This window comes from Chrysemys picta, chromosome 2 (genome assembly GCF_011386835.1).
Source record: "Chrysemys picta bellii isolate R12L10 chromosome 2, ASM1138683v2, whole genome shotgun sequence".
In the NCBI taxonomy this organism is placed as follows: Eukaryota; Metazoa; Chordata; order Testudines; family Emydidae; genus Chrysemys; species Chrysemys picta.
In genome coordinates, this window is record NC_088792.1 from 219,720,328 (window position 1) to 219,736,469 (window position 16,142).

The following is a 16,142-nucleotide window of genomic DNA, read 5'->3' on the forward strand; positions in this document are numbered from 1 at the left end:
CAACTCAGAGAGCCCATAGCAATTTTTTTTTTTTTTAAAGCTGTGATGTGTGAAGTCTGCTGTACCTTAACTTACTGCTGTTATTGTTTGTTGAAGAACCACTGCACCTGGGAGCTGAGGTAAAAAGTCAGTGGTAACCCTTATGTTTTTTGGCTTGTTCTTTTAACAGCCTAAATAAAACCTAGTACCTCAGGAAGTGGGACTATATATCTTTATTAACAGGGGGATTCTGGTATCTTTCTTCTGAGGGGGAACCTGGACTCCATTACGATGTACTGAATCATAGAGGAAGTCTAATTCTCTCCTGTTCTGTACAGTCACTTATACCCACATGTAGGGGTGAAAAGAGCTACTAGTGTAATTTGGCAGTGTTTTACACCCTTTGGGGAAGTGTAAGTGATTGTGCAAGGTATCTGGGAAACAGGTCTGTAATGCAGATCCCTTTCTGTTCCTCCTCAAACCTCTAAGAATGGTGCTTGAAGGAAGGTGACTCTTGGGGGAGGGCTTCCTAATAAAAAATGTCCCCTCATATTTTCTATATAGGCACTTACTAAATAGAGCCACTGCCTCTACTTAGTGTTGCCCAACACATCTTCTATAAGATGCTGTTTTCAGTTGCTTTTAGTATTATAATTATTATAATACTTGTGGTGACGACGCAGGAAAGGAAACAGAACACCAGGTCTGTGGTAGCCGAAAAGCCCCTCTACCTCCAGGAACTTTTCCTGGGGCTTTTATTCTTTACACTTCCCTGCTTACAACCCTTCTCATTGGTACAAATCTTGCGCATAGAAAAGCCAGGCAGTATACATGCACATAAGATAACGAACCCATCTCTTGAGCGCGTGAATGCCAGCTGCGAGGGAACAATCAAATCAGCCAAATAAGTTTCCCAAACATAGGCGCTAGAACAAGGTCACTCCTGCCTCATTGCCAAGGGAACAGTTTGCCGTTCTTCAAGGCTTGTGATTAGTGAGGAACACATTCCTACATCCCCTCCTATTTTATTTTATAGATGCAGTGTTTAAACAAAACACTCTCGCAGGGTAGCATACACAATGCCACTAGATTGGGTATACACTAAGCAAAACAGCAAAGCAAAACGCCAATCCCATAAGGCTTGACCAATTGCCAAACACCCCCACGGGGTTTGTAAATAAAACAATTAACTACTTTGGCACAAGTATTATTGGCATAATTTGCTACAAAGGGGGTATAAAGCTATACCTAATCAATACTCTATTATTGCAAATTGAGTGGTTTGCAAACAGGAACAAGGCAGGTACTTAACAGACCTTGCATTTATACTTTTCATTACAGAAATAATGAGGGACAGCTGCATTTTGTTATACATAGGCCATCTTGATATCTTAATTCCTTACTTGTTTTGACTCTTGCCAACATACAATATTTTCTAGACCATATCTACACAAGGTCACAATAACTTCTCACACAGTACTTTCTCACCCGCCTCACACAATCCTTGCTTCTACAAATCTCGCGTTATCAGGGTTACAGTTAGCCTGACTCTTGCTAACAAACTGTCATGCATTGCAGTTCTTTTCTGACAGTTCTTTCTCTGCTTCCACGACCCCCCCCCCTTTTTTTACTTCTAGTACAACAAACATTCTTAAATCTCTATTTGCATTAAGCCCTGGACCTCAAATTCTACATCAGATGCTTCAATCTTAGGGGTTCTGATTGGATGTAATGACAATGCATGATTAGCATAAACATAAAAGGTATTACTATTACGTCTTTTACAACAATGATAACATAATCCTAAGCTAACTAATAGCAACACAAGCAATAACATTCCCATAACAATAATATAATGGGGCTGTTGTACAATCTTAATCATAAAGCACAATACATCCTACTTAGTACATAAAATGGATACTCTATAAGCTGTCTGGAAAGCATACTTTTCAACTTAATATATATTATAAAGCATGTGAATTTGCCCTTGTACTTCAGAGATTTTCTGAATCTCTGGCAACAGTGAAAACAAATTCTGAAATCTATCAGGTACTAAACTAGTCCAATTAAAAAGTATCTGGAACCTAAGGGCTACTTGAAAAACTCTATCTGCAGGCCAGTAAATAATATGATTGCCTGCAGTGGTAATGAGATTAAAATGTATGTCTTGCAATGTGGAGGCTTTAACGTACACACAGCTATCATTAGCTTAAAAGAGTAAGTGTCCTGTCAGGGTAGTTCCTTGTCCACTACCCTTCCAGCAAACGTAGTCATAAACAGTGACAACTTCTCCTGGCTTCAGTTTACATATATACTGAAGCTGTGGGGGTTCTAATGGCCAAAATGTCCATTGACTCCCTAACCCCATCCAAATGTCAGATGTAGTCTCCGGAGCACTTACTAAAATCAATTGGGCATACCAGGTAGTCTAATTTCCCAGATGTCTTGGTGAATTACCCAATCCCACATGCATCCTCCCTATGGACCCGGCAGGATTCGGTATGTGGGAGCCCACACCCCCTCAACCGGTCCATATGCTTGGAAGGAGCGTTGAGAACGTCCGCACTTCCACCCAGAAAGTCTCCAAGTATGTCTTCATGCCACAGATCAGATGGTACTCCTGATGTGTCTGTAAGGGCAGTGGGCCAAGCCTGATGCTCTAGATCATTTCGAATGGCCATTAGCTAGTCATTCCGGAAATCCTGAATGTCTGAACATGCTAGATCCCACTGCAATGCCTTCCCAGCCTCAGTGATATTCAATACCATCTCTGTCAGCAACTTCTGGGTTATTGTCTGTATTTGGATGTGTTACAGGGGTAATAGTGTAATAAAGAAGATAGCAGGGGCAATGGCAACAAGGTGCCTTTGGTACTTATCATTTAAAATCCAATTAGGGAGGGCAATACATGCTGAAGGACTTATCCAAAACACAGGGCGCAGCCTGTAAAATAAACCTTAAAATCTAATCAATACCACGTTCCCAAGCATGGGTCCCACAAGTTTCTTTCTGCCAGGGTATAATTCTTTGTTTCTTCACCAGGGTCAGTTCTTAATGTCTTTTGTAGTCAGGAATTCCTGGACTTTATGGTTTCAATTAAGCAAGTGTTCCTTCTTCTCTTTTCCTGAAACAGTGTGGTTTAGCATCATGTAGGGGAGAGGTTACTAGCACATCACCCTGTAATGGTTTTGCTTCTTCTAGAAAAATTCAAAGCAACAGTAGGTCTGTCAGTGGACAAGGGAGAGGTTACTAGCACTTCACCTTGTTCTCTTTCCCTGCTGTCCAGGAGGCACAGCAGAGCTAGCAGGAGAAATAGGCTGATTAGCAGCTGGAGAATCCTCTCCAGGTGGAGGGGTCTTTTTGCAGTGAGAAGCATGGGTCCAGGTGGGCAGTCCTTGGCACTTCACAGCAGTGTTGGTGGTTAACAGGACTTGGAAAGGGCCTTTCCAGTGTGGAGCCAAAGCAGTCTTTCGTTGATGGACTTTACATAGACTCAGTTTCCTTGTTTCAATAAACGGCAGGGCTGCTAGGGTCTTTGGGTAGCACTTCTTTTATCTGTGAGAAAAAAACCTAACACATTTCATTAGTGCCTGGCATTGTTTTACAAATCTCAGTTGCTTGGGCACATTCAGGCCCCCCCTTTTCGTGGCTGTCAGCCAGGTCTGATCTTTGGACTGAGCTTGCTAGCTATTTTTTCCTCAGTTAACTCATTCCGTGCTTTTTCCTCTTCTCCCTTTCTCGGCTTCTTTTAACCTACAAAGGAAACTTTCACTCTTCACTTATACACTTTTTTCCAACAATGAACGCATACACATTGCCATTATACAGTACATTAGTCTTATTATTCAATGTATGCCATGTACACTCTTCCAGTAAAATAACTATATTACAGAGCTTTGGAGCAACAAACCGGGACAAGCACACCCACTTTTGAGGAGTTCACTCGGTACAACCTCAGGTGTCTAATCGCTTTCCTCCCTCCCCAGCTCTCTGGCTAGAAATCTGAGGTAGCCAGAAGGATCCCATGGGCAATATGGGGAGTGGGTTAACCTTCCATGTCCTTGTTTCCAAAGACTGTTGGTATGCAAATTGTTGTTAAAATTTTTCAATTAAAAAATCTGGCCAATGAAGCTTCTTTTTCTTACTTAAGCAAATATATTAGACTTTAGTATATCACATGAAACACAAAGTGATTTATCCAAACACTTTGTATTTCAAGTTGAATAAAAAAAGTATCTGCTTTTTGATTTAATCCTTCTATTTAAATTTGAACTAGACTGTCCTATGAAAATATTAATCCAACAATTCTGGCCACAAGACAAACATCACAAGACAGGACAAAGAACACAAAAATAATTCCTATTGTACCAGTAAATGCATGGTACATCGAATTCTATTCAGCTGGCATCCGTTTTCTCTGATGATCTGAAAGACAAAAGAACTGAGGTCTACCCCTTCTGGGCAGTCAGTCATTACTTAAAATATTTTCTTTATATACACATACTCTTGTTGATTTTAGGCAAAACAGAGGAATCACCACATATTTCCTTGTATTTGTTTCATATGCAGCCCAGGTTTCAGTGGCTACTACCTTATTAGTTAGAAAATTGCATTAATACAGATGCTTTCTGGCTTGCTTCCAGATCCAAAGCTATCCACGGCTTAAAGATTCTTACTTAAAAAGGGACACAATTAACTTTCCCGGACTTTTGATTGCCTTTTACTTCTAACTCCTGCTTTCAAACACACAGTGATCTGAACAAGACAACACAACCTATATTGGTAGGTTTGCATTTCTTATACCTCTACTACAATATATACTGCACATGTTCTCCACAATTCAATTTCCACAACACTAGCCACATCAATTTCTACACAAGGTGTAACTATTTCTTTTTGAACACCGGGTAAAGGCCATTTACTTAACATATAATTCAAAGAGCTATCCTTAGAGGGTTTTACCAGAGAGTGTCTCCTTATCCTATTAGGACTCACCTTATCGGAGCACGAACCCCAGGGGCTGCGGTGAAGCAGAGAAAAGGGGCGAAACACCCCGTTGGCGCCGTTCCCAGTTCGCCGCAGCCGTCCGGAGTCCAATGTCCGAGCCAGGAGAGTCCCGGCGGAGTCGCCAGAAACTGTTACCGAAATATCGGGTCCACCTAGCTGAGAGCCAATAACAGCCAGACAGGGATAAGGAGGAGTTGCTTTATTCTGCAGAATAAAGGAGAGCTTTGCACCTTGGTACAAAAACTCTGTCTCATACACATTTTACCATTCTAATTATCATCCTGGGGATTTGAAATCCCCATGCCTATAATTACTTACTCCTTTCCTTCCTCTATGCCCTCAAAGTTTCCAACCTGTTTTCCAGTCAAGAAGCCATACCGACCTGCAGTCCGGATACCAGGGGCACTGGCGGTCTATTTCCCTTAGGGGGTCCTCAATATGAGCGACCGGGACAACGATGCATGATCGCTGCCGTGTAATCTTGAACTCTCTTGTGTGCTCCTTCTGGGCACTGGAAAGTTCGACCCCCATACTCACGAATAAGGGGCGGCAAACAGCCGCGGGCGCGCTCGGCATATCCAGCCGGTGAGTAGGGGGTTATCACGTCGGGGTCACCAGCTGTGGTGACGACGCAGGAAAGGAAACAGAACACCAGGTCTGTGGTAGCCGAAAAGCCCCTCTACCTCCAGGAACTTTTCCTGGGGCTTTTATTCTTTACACTTCCCTGCTTACAACCCTTCTCATTGGTACAAATCTTGCGCATAGAAAAGCCAGGCAGTATACATGCACATAAGATAACGAACCCATCTCTTGAGCGCGTGAATGCCAGCTGCGAGGGAACAATCAAATCAGCCAAATAAGTTTCCCAAACATAGGCGCTAGAACAAGGTCACTCCTGCCTCATTGCCAAGGGAACAGTTTGCCGTTCTTCAAGGCTTGTGATTAGTGAGGAACACATTCCTACAAATACTAACCTTAAAACCATTCAGGCTGAAATGTCCAGTGGAATCTTCTTGGGAAATCTCAACAAAACTAGTCTCAGATGTTTCTGAGAACTACATGGGGAGTGGTGGGGGAGAATGTTGTCTTGGCCAGCCATTTCGCTGAGAAGCTGTACAGCTCCATTGTCTAGATCAGGGACTTGACATTTGGCAGCAGGGGTTGTCCTAATACCAGAAATGTGCCTTACCTGTTCTTGTGAAAGACTACACACTTGGCCAAATAGTTAAGACCCTCTTATTTTTTTTTTTAAGTGCACACGCTCAGAGTTGTTAGAGTTTGGTAGCTAAAATCTCTGAAGATTCCCTCTGTACTGAGTGTGCTCCAATCCAGGGAAGCAGTGGTTGAGCAGGACTCCCTTGCAATTGCGGTGATGCTGGGCACAAGATCTGGGAACAAGGCCACTCTCTCATGGGCAATCAGGTCAGCCTTTGCTGGTTCCCAGGCGGATTGGAAGAGAAGGAAGCAGCCTAACTACAACATGGAGGCAGGGGAAAGAGTTGGATGTGGGATGATAAGGTGGGGGTGGGAGGAGAGAGAGTATAGTGTATTGGTTAAGGCAGTTGGATACTGCTCTGGATAACTGGATTCATCGCTCCCTCTGCCACAGAAAACTTGTGTGATGATAGGCAAGTTTCTTATACCAAAATTTTTCACAGGTGGCCACAAATTGTGTGTTCCTCTCTTTCTGGATGCCTGGTTTTAGATCTATGGGTCTGATTTTTCAGAAGTGCTGAGCACTCATTACTGCAGCTGAAGTCAATAGAGGCTGCTTTGAACATAGGAAGTGCTATATAATAGTACGTATTCTGAAGAACGGGTCATGAAAATCTCAAATTGGGCACCCAAAACTATTGAATACTGACCTTACTCTTTGTGCCTTGTCTATGAAATGGGAATACCACTCCTTCATGTCACAGGGTGTCTGAAGCACTCAGATACTATGCAGGGATCGGCAACCTTTGGCACGTGGCCCGCCAGGGTAAGCCCCCTGGTGGGCCAGACTGGTTTGTTTACCTGCCGAGTCCACAGGTTCGGCCGATCGCAGCTCCCACTGGCCGTGGTTCGCTGCTCCAGGCCAATGGGGGGCTGCAGGAAGCGGCGTGGGCCAAGGGATGTCCTGGTGGCGGCTTCCTGCAGCCCCCATTGGCCTGGAGCGGCAAACCTCGGCCAGTGGGAGCCGTGGTCGGCCGAACCTGCGGATGCGGTAGGTAAACAAACCAGCCCGGCCCACCAGGGGGCTTACCCTGGCGGGCCACGTGCCAAAGGTTGCCGATGCCTTTGCTATAGTGATGAGTGACATAGAAAAATCCATAAGGAAATCACTGATCTGCTTCCAGAGACAAGTTTGAATAGTGTGCAGTAAATAAGGCCTCTGACCACAAGTTGAACAATGGGGGGCATGGGGTTGACAGAATTAGAATAGCAGTTTATTAACTGAGCACTGTGCTGTCCACCCAGTGCACTGAAAGTGGTAGGGAGCCTGTGGAAAAAGTAGTGTGTGATCATATAAGTATACACCTTGATGCAGTATTTAATTACAAGAGGGACAAATGAGTTATTCCCCTTAATGATCATTTAATATAGCTTTTTTCTGTAATTGTAGAAATAACCTGAGATGAGCTGCTCACTCACTGTCATCTATAATTTGTTTCTTTCTCCTATCTAAATGTGTGAAAAGAGAGAATGTTGTAGTCTACTGCAGGCAACCCTTCCATTGTAATTCTAGCTGTCCAGAGAATTGTGGCCTTAAAATTCTATAAGTCCTGGGACGCTTATATGAGCTAAGTAATCCCACATATATATAAAAATGAACTACAATTTACAATTCATTGATTAGTGATGTGCTATAGACTATTAATATGGAAAGCTACTCCTGATTAAGCTGATGTAAATGAGATCAGAATCTGGCCTATTGTTTTAGTCTACTCAGTGTCATGAATGTAAATCATCCACAAAATTCTTGAAAACTATAAAAGTCAGTATTCGTGTAATGGCTATTTAAAGATATAGCTTTTCAAACAAGGAAACATTACTTGGTGATAAAACTCAGCTACAGTTTACATTTAGTGATTTGATTTCTAAGTCCTTATTTAACATCTTTGAAAAACACTGAATCCATGAATTTCTACATAAGCTAAAATTATCTCCCAAATTCTGTTGGGGGCAACTCTACATCTGTCCTGACCATGATTGAAGTATTGTATTTAATCTATCAAGATAATTGGATTGAAAGAATAATATCACTTTTGTTATAGAACAACAATCTTAAATAAGCATGGTAGTGGTTTCCTCAGAGGAGGGTAAATATTCCCAAAGATCAGGGCCTAATGTGAGGCTCCTAAAGGCCACATTTTTGAAAGAGCTTTACTCCTGTTTATTCATCTAAATGAAATGGCCTGATCGTCAAGTGCGGTGAGCACCCAGCAGTTCCCATTGAGGTTCTGCCCTTTTCAGAATCAGGCCACTTATTTGGGTGTGTAAATATGGTTTGGGATCCAAGTTTTTGACACCTGCTTTGGAAAGTATGAGCTGAACTTTTCATAGTCTAGGCTTCCGGGATTGGGGGGGGGGGGGGGGGGGGGGGCGGGGAGGGAGAGAGAGAGCGAGAATGAACTTTGTCTCCCTGCCCCCACCACTAAACCTAGTCATTAAGCCAGCAGATATGCATCTGATTAGATATATTTCTTGGATTAGAAACAACTTTAATTCTTCTCTTTGAGGTAAGAGAAGGGAATGCTGACTCGTTACAATAAACTGCTGTTCTTAACTGAATTCTAGTAGAGTTTAAATGCCAGACATGGCAACTATTAAAATAGTACCAAGTTTTATATATATCACCAACACACAAACATGATCACATAACCTTAATTAAGAAAATCACATTGACTTGTGGTTTCTCAAACAGTCGGAGAAGCTTATCCTTGTGCCTCATTAGGTGTTTCATTTTCCATTTATCTTGCCTGTCATATAGGGAGCTCTCTTGTAGATCTTAAACTCAAATTGATCAGCTTATCTTGCTCTTGTGATGGAGACAACCTCTAATCTTAGTTTCCTGACTAGTAAACATCCTCATAAGAAGCATTTGGTGTAGCAAGAGCAACACACTCCAATATATTTTTGAAAAACAACAAAGAGTCTGGTGGCACCTTAAAGACTAACAGATTTATTTGTGCATAAACTTTCGTGAGTAAAAACCTCACTTCTTCGGATGCAATATATTTTTTGGTTCCTTTTAGCTTATAAGACTCCTAGTAGAATCTTGTAGAAGGGGGAATAGCTTGTTAAAGGCATTGCTGATTCATATATCATCACAAACTAATTGTGCATGATCTAATTAGGCAATAAATGCTAGATTTTTATCTTCATGATATAATTTAACATTGTAAAATTAAAATACTTCAAATAAAATTGATTCTGAAAGTGCAGGATTCATAAGGCCTGCATCCACAAAGGGACAAAAAGAAATTGCGATGCTGAGTGTCGCAACACCCAACTTTTAGGCACCTAAAACTTCCTGTAACACTGTAATCCACAAAACCTCAGTTAGGTGCTTAGGCTCCCTACCCACTGAATTGGAGAGGTAGACACCTTAGAGTACAATTAACAAAAGCCAGCATGCTAGGCAGGGATCTGTCAATGAGTGAGCAGGGCTTAGGATACAACACCCCAAGTCCAGGCTGCAGGGAGGCACATCTCTGCTAGTAGTCCATAACTGGAACCCCTCCCTGGAGTCAGGTGGCTTAAGCAGCTAAACTGTTTGTTGTAGAACAAACTATGTGCCTTCCTTACTCCCTGCAAAATAGCAAGAGGAATCGGTGCTGGAAGCTGGATACGAACTTGGGCTGTGGGAGACACGAGTTCAATTCCCCACCTCTGCCTGAGTGTGACAGGATTTGAACAGCGGTCTCCCACAATGTTGAGTACCCTGCCCACTGAGCTATGGCATTCTGATGCAGGGCATCCTAATTTCCTCCTGTTAAACTTTTCCCCACTGTGTATAACTACTTAATCCTCAGAGGAGAGAGTGACTCTATAGCCTAGTGGTTAGGGCACCCACCACACCTGCTGTAATTACTCTAATATTACTCCACATTGGAACAGCTTCAACAGACTGAGGGAGACCCACATGAAAATATCCTGTAACTCAGCAGTTAGAGCACATTCCTGGGACAATATGAACAAGGGTCTCCCCGCTCTTCCTGAAGAGAAGAAAGGTGTGGGACTTGAATGTGGGTCTCTCACAGTTGAGTACTCACCTTATAGCTTGCAGCCCAGTATCTCCTCCTCTAGCTGTCAGATTCTGAATAGGATCTGACATAGCAGACAACCTCTGAGCATGCCTACCAGACTGGGGCCCCACAGATAATGTAAGTGCTCCTCTGCCTATTGGCCACAGTTCATGGATTGCATTGGGGCTTAGGCAGGAGTTAGGTACCTGGGTGCTTTGAGTGAGGCAGCAGTGCACATGCGGGGAGGCAAACAGTTAGGGATCTTTAATAGGTGCCTACAGGAAAGGCCCAACTAAGTGCGGGATTTGTGGATTGCAATGGAGCCTAAAACTGGGACTTAGGTGCCTAATTACCATTGTGGATCTGGGCCTAAATCATTCTATTAACATGGGTTTGCTCGTGCTGCAAGGAACAGCTTTGTGTCACTACAGGAGGAGGATGCCTGCTGCTACGCCTCTTCATGATGTGTAGCCTCCCCCCCTCCTCCCCCACATGGCACCCAGCAAGTTTTGCTGCCTGATATATTGAAGGCTGCACCCTTCTGCCTGGTCCCTCTGGGTGCCTTGTGCCCTCAGAGTTGTAGAGAGAGCATAGCAGGGCTTGTATTTGCATTCCTCTGCTGTGCAGGCCTGTCATGCTCTCCCAACTATTTGTGTATCTACAGAGCACCAGGGTGCAAACTCTTCAAAGATTAGAAGACTGCCACCTGCTCGAGCAGGTTCTAACCTCATCCAATGGGGAGCAGTGGTACAAGTATAACACTAATTATTTAAACTATCACTGCCCAAGAACAGGAAGTTGTTTCTATTGTTCCTTATGAATTACAAGTTGCCTCTGTTTTGAGGAGCATCAACTCGCTGTAAGAACCAAGAATCCTCCTTGGGTAGCTAAGTGCTGCCTGCCATGTTAAAAGGGAGCAGTAATGGTGAGGAAACAAGGAGAAGGTAGCACAAGGAGTAGGGGAAGTCTCCCCGCATCTCTCCTGTCCCTGGCTCACTCTGCAGGAACCATCCAGTGTAGTTTTCAACTCTTACAGCCTGTCCTCTGGAAGTAATCTTAGCAATACTGCCTTGTGCATTACATCCCATAATCAGCTGAACCAGCTGTAATTTTGTAATACTTCACATTAAACAACTTTCTTCTATCCATTGATTCCCTTGGAAACCCTTATCTATTCATCTAACTCAACATTCACTAGTTTCCAATATCCAATTAAAATTTATGTCTAATTGAAGACTAATTCCTATTTATTCAACAGCCCTGGACCTGCAACAAACAAAAAGCAGTGCTTGACTAATTATCTTGTGTTAACTCTTGACAAATATTCATAAAGGGACACTGAGTCAGTCTCACATCACTCCCATAAATCCCCCACTGCCTTACTGGACCCCCTTCAAAAGAAAATGTAGGGTTCATCAGGAATAGAGAGGTTATTTTACCTCTGTTCTAGGCACTGGTATAACTGCTACTGAAATACTGTGTTCAGTTCTGGTGTCCACAATTTAGGAAGCCTGTTGATAAATTGGAGAGAGTTGAGAGAAGGTCAGTCAAGCAAAAGGCCCTGCAGCTGCACCTCCTCAGTCTGACAACCTAATAAGTACAGCTGAGTTGCATCAACTAGACAGCCTGATGGAATGCTCTGCCTGATTTGGCTAAAGAAGTGATCCGGCTTGCTCTTATACACAACAGCAGCAATTCACTGGCCATAAAATATTCACCTGTTGCTGTGATAGTTCCTGAACCTGTCTTATTTATGCCTTGTTCCAGTCCTTCTCTTGCCTCTGACCTGAGCCAGCTCAGCCTTTCCTTGCCTCCGTCCAGGTAACCTGATATGACCCTGGGCTTCAATTCATTGCTACTGAATCCTGGTCTAAGTATTAGGCATGACTGCCACATCCCAGTCACCTGAGAAGAGCCATAAGAATGATTAAAGGATTAGAAAACATGCCTTATAATGATAGATTGAGCTTCTTGAGTCTATTTAGCTTAAAAAAACCAAAGGTTTAGTCTTAGGGTGACCAGATGGGATGAAGAAAATATCGGGACACATGGGGGGGGGGGGCGTGTTTCCTGCCGGCGGAGCAAAGGAAAAAACAAAAACGGAGTCCCGGAGTCCTGCCGGCAGAGAGAGAGGGGAAAAATACCAGAGTCCCTGAGTCTCGCCAGCGGGGGGTGGAGGCGAGGAGCAGAGTCCCGTCAGCGGAACAAAACAAACAAAAAACAGGAGTGTGAAATATCGGGACAAATTGCGTCCCGACCAAACTTCGGTCGGGACGCAGGACAAATGCCTAAAAATCGGGACAGTCTCGATTTTATTGGGACGTCTGGTCACCCTATTTAGTCTAAAAGTACCTAATTGGGAATAATATTTAATAAGGGGCTCTTCAGGGAAAGGTGTAACAAAATCCAATGTCTGAAAGTTGAACCTAGACCCATTCAGACTAGAAATGAGGTATACATTTTTAACAGTGGGAGTAATTAACACTTGGAACAACTTATCAAGAGTCATGGTGGATTCTACATCAGTGGCAATCTTTAAATCAAGATGGTATTTTTTTTCTCTTGGAGTTATTACAGTGAAATTCTGTGTCATATGGAAGGCCAGACTAGATGAGTGCAATGGTTCCTTCTGGCTTGGATTCTGTGAAGTTTGGCTTCTTGACTTCCAGTAGTGTGTAGTTGGTTTATTTGTGTGCCTCTTCCCCCTTACTCCCTATAGACTCCTAAATATTTGCTCTTGCAATGCACAGCATAGAATATCAGGGTTGGAAGGGACCTCAGGAGGTCATCTAGTCCAACCTTCTGCTCAAAGCAGGACCTAATCCCAACTAAATCATCCCAGCCACGGCTTTGTCAAGCCTGACCTTAAAAACCTCTAAGGAAGGAGATTCCACCTCCTCCCTTGGTAACACATTCCAGTGCTTCACCACCCAACTAGTGAAAAAGTTTTTCCTAATATCCAACCTAAACCTCCCCCACTGCAACTTGAGACCATTACTCCTTCTTCTGCCATTTGGTACCACTGAGAACAGTCTAGATCCATCCTCTTTGGAACCCCCTTTCAGGTAGTTGAAAGCAGCTATCAAATCCCCCCCTCCCCCATTCTTCTCTTCTGCAGACTAAACAATGCCAGTTCCCTCAGCCTCTCCTCATAACTCATGTACTCCAGCCCCCTAATCATTTTTGTTGCCTTCTGCTGGACTCTTTCCAATTTTTCCACATTCTTCTTGTAATATGGGGCCCAAAACTGGACACAGTACTCCAGGTGAGGCCTCACAAATGTCGAATAGAGGGGAACGATCACGTCCCTCGATCTGCTGGCAATGCCCCTACTTATACAGGCCAAAATGCCGTTAGCCTTCTTGGCAACAAGGGCACACTGTTGACTCATCCAGCTTCTCATCCACTGTAACCCCTAGGTCCTTTTCTGCAGAACTACTGCCTAGCCACTCGGTCCCTAGTCTGTAACAGTGAATGGGATTCTTCCGTCTTAAGTGCAGGACTCTGCACTTGTCCTTCTTGAACCTCATCAGGTTTCTTTTGGCCCAATCCTCTAATTTGTCTAGGTCCCTCTGTATCCTATCCCTACCCTCCAGCGTATCTACCACTCATCCCAGTTTAGTGTCATCTGCAAACTTGCTGAGAGTGCAGTCCACACCATCCTCCAGATCATTAATGAAGATATTGAACAAAACCGGCCCCAGGACCAACCCTTGGGGCATTCCACTTGAAACCGGCTGCCAACTAGACATAGAGCCATTGATCACTACCAATTGAGCCTAACAATCTAGCCAGTTTTCTATCCACCTTATAGTCCATTCATCCAGCCTATACTCCTTTAACTTGCCGTCAAGAATACTGTGGGAGACCGTATCAAAAGCTTTGCTAAAGTCAAAGAATAACACGTCCACTGCTTTCCCCTCATCCACAGACCCAGTTATCTCCTTATAGAAGGCAATTAGGTTAGTCAGGCATGACTTGCCCTTGGTGAATCCATGCTGACTGTTTCTGATCACTTTCCTCTCCTCTAAGTGCTTCAGAATTGATTCCTTGAGGACCTGTTCCATGATTTTTCCAGGGACTGAGGTGAGGCTGACTGGCCTGTCGTTCCCCGGATCCTCCTTCTTCCCTTTTTTTAAAGATGGGCACTACATTAGCCTTTTTCCAGTCATCCGGGACCTCCCCCGATCGCCATGAGTTTTCAAAGATAATGGTCAATGGCTCTGCAATCACATCCGCCAACTCCTTTAGCACCCTCGGATGCAGCGCATCCGGCCCCATAGACTTGTGCTCGTCCAGTTTTTCTAAATAGTCATGAACCACTTCTTTCTCCACAGAGAGCTGGCCACCTTCTCCCCATACTGTGCTGCCCAGTGCAGCAGTCTGGGAGCTGACCTTGTTCATGAAGACAGAGGCAAAAAAATCATTGAGTACGTTAGCTTTTTCCACATCCTCTGTCACTAGGTTGCCTCCCTCATTCAGTAAGGGGCCCGCACTTTCCTTGACTTTCTTCTTGTTGCTAGCATACCTGAAGAAACCCTTCTTGTTACTCTTAACATCTCTTGCTAGCTGCAACTCCAAGTGTGATTTAGCCTTCCTGATTTCACTCCTGCATGCCTGAGAAATATTTTTATACTCCTCCCTGGTCATTTGTCCAATCTTCCACTTCTTGTAAGCTTCTTTTTTTGCTTTTAAGATCAGCAAGGATTTCACCGTTTAGCCAAGCTGGTCGCCTGCCATATTTACTGTTCTTTCTACACATCGGGATGGTTTTTTCTTGCAACCTCAATAAGGATTCTTTAAAATATAGCCAGCTCTCCTGGACTCCTTTCCCTCTCATATTATTCTCCCAGGGGATCCTGCCCATCAATTCCCTGAGGGAGTCAAAGTCTGCTTTTCTGAGGTCCAGGGTCCATATTTTGCTGCTCTTCTTTCTTCCTTGTGTCAGGATCCTGAACTTGACCATCTCATGGTCACTGCCTCCCAGGTTCCCATCCACTTTTGCTTCCCCTATTAATTCTCCCCCATTTGTGAGCAGCAGGTCTAGAAGAGCTCTGCCCCTAGTTGGTTCCTCCAGTACTTGCACCAGGAAATTGTCCCCTACACTTTCCAAAAACTTCCTGGATTGTCTGTGCACCGCTGTATTGCTCTCCCAGCAGATATCAGGGTGACTTAAAGTCTCCCATGAGAACCAGGGCCTGCGATCTAGTAACTGCTGCTAGTTGCCAGAAGAAAGCCTCGTCCACCTCATCCCCCTGGTCTGGTGGTCTATAGCAGACTCCCACCCCGACATCACCCTTGTTGCTCACACTTCTAAACTTAATCCAGAGACTCTCAGGTTTTTCTGCAGTTTCATACTGGAGCTCTGAGCAGTCATACTCCTCTCTTACATACAATGCAAGTCCCCCACCTTTTCTGACCTGCCTGTCCTTCCTGAACAGTTTATATCCATCCATGACAGTACTCCAGTCATGTGAGTTATCCCACCAAGTCTCTGTTATTCCAATGACATCATAGTTTCTTGACTGTGCCAGGACTTCCAGTTCTCCCTGCTTGTTTCCCAGGCTTCTTGCATTTGTGTATAGGCACTTCAGATAACTCGCTGATTGTCCTGCTTTCTCAGTCTGAGACAGAAGTCCTCCCTTCTTGCACTCTCCTGCTCGTGCTTCCTCCCGGTATCCCATTTCCCCATTTACCTCAGGGCTTTGGTCTCCTTCCCCCAGTGAACCTAGTTTAAAGCCCTCCTCACTAGGTTAGCCAACCTGCTTGTGAAAATGTTCTTCCCTCTCTTTGTTAGGTGGAGCCCGTCTCTGCCTAGCATTCCTCCTTCTTGGAACATCATCCCATGGTCTAAGAATCCAAAGCCTTCTCTCCGACACCACCTGCATAGCCATTTGTTGACTTCCACAATTCGATGGTCTCTAC

The 16,142-nt window shown here is 44.0% G+C and overlaps 2 protein-coding genes across 4 annotated transcripts in view; one reads left to right on the top strand and one right to left on the bottom strand.

Moving 5' to 3' along the window:
* LOC135981714 (uncharacterized) overlaps nucleotides 1-5,952 on the bottom strand; it is a 305,037-nt gene extending 299,085 nt beyond the window's left edge. The window contains exons 1-2 of one of the 3 annotated variants that reach the window (XM_065585544.1): nucleotides 2,696-5,952; nucleotides 683-2,636 (exon numbers count right to left, since the gene is read on the bottom strand). The gene's annotated coding sequence lies outside the window, so the exon portion shown is untranslated. Of the gene's footprint in view, nucleotides 1-645 lie in introns of all 3 variants that reach the window. The other 2 variants (XR_010598865.1, XM_065585543.1) reach the window with 2 other exon arrangements.
* SNTG1 (syntrophin gamma 1) overlaps nucleotides 1-16,142 on the top strand; it is a 790,136-nt gene that overhangs the window by 11,216 nt on the left and 762,778 nt on the right. The gene's annotated exons all lie outside the window — the stretch shown is intronic.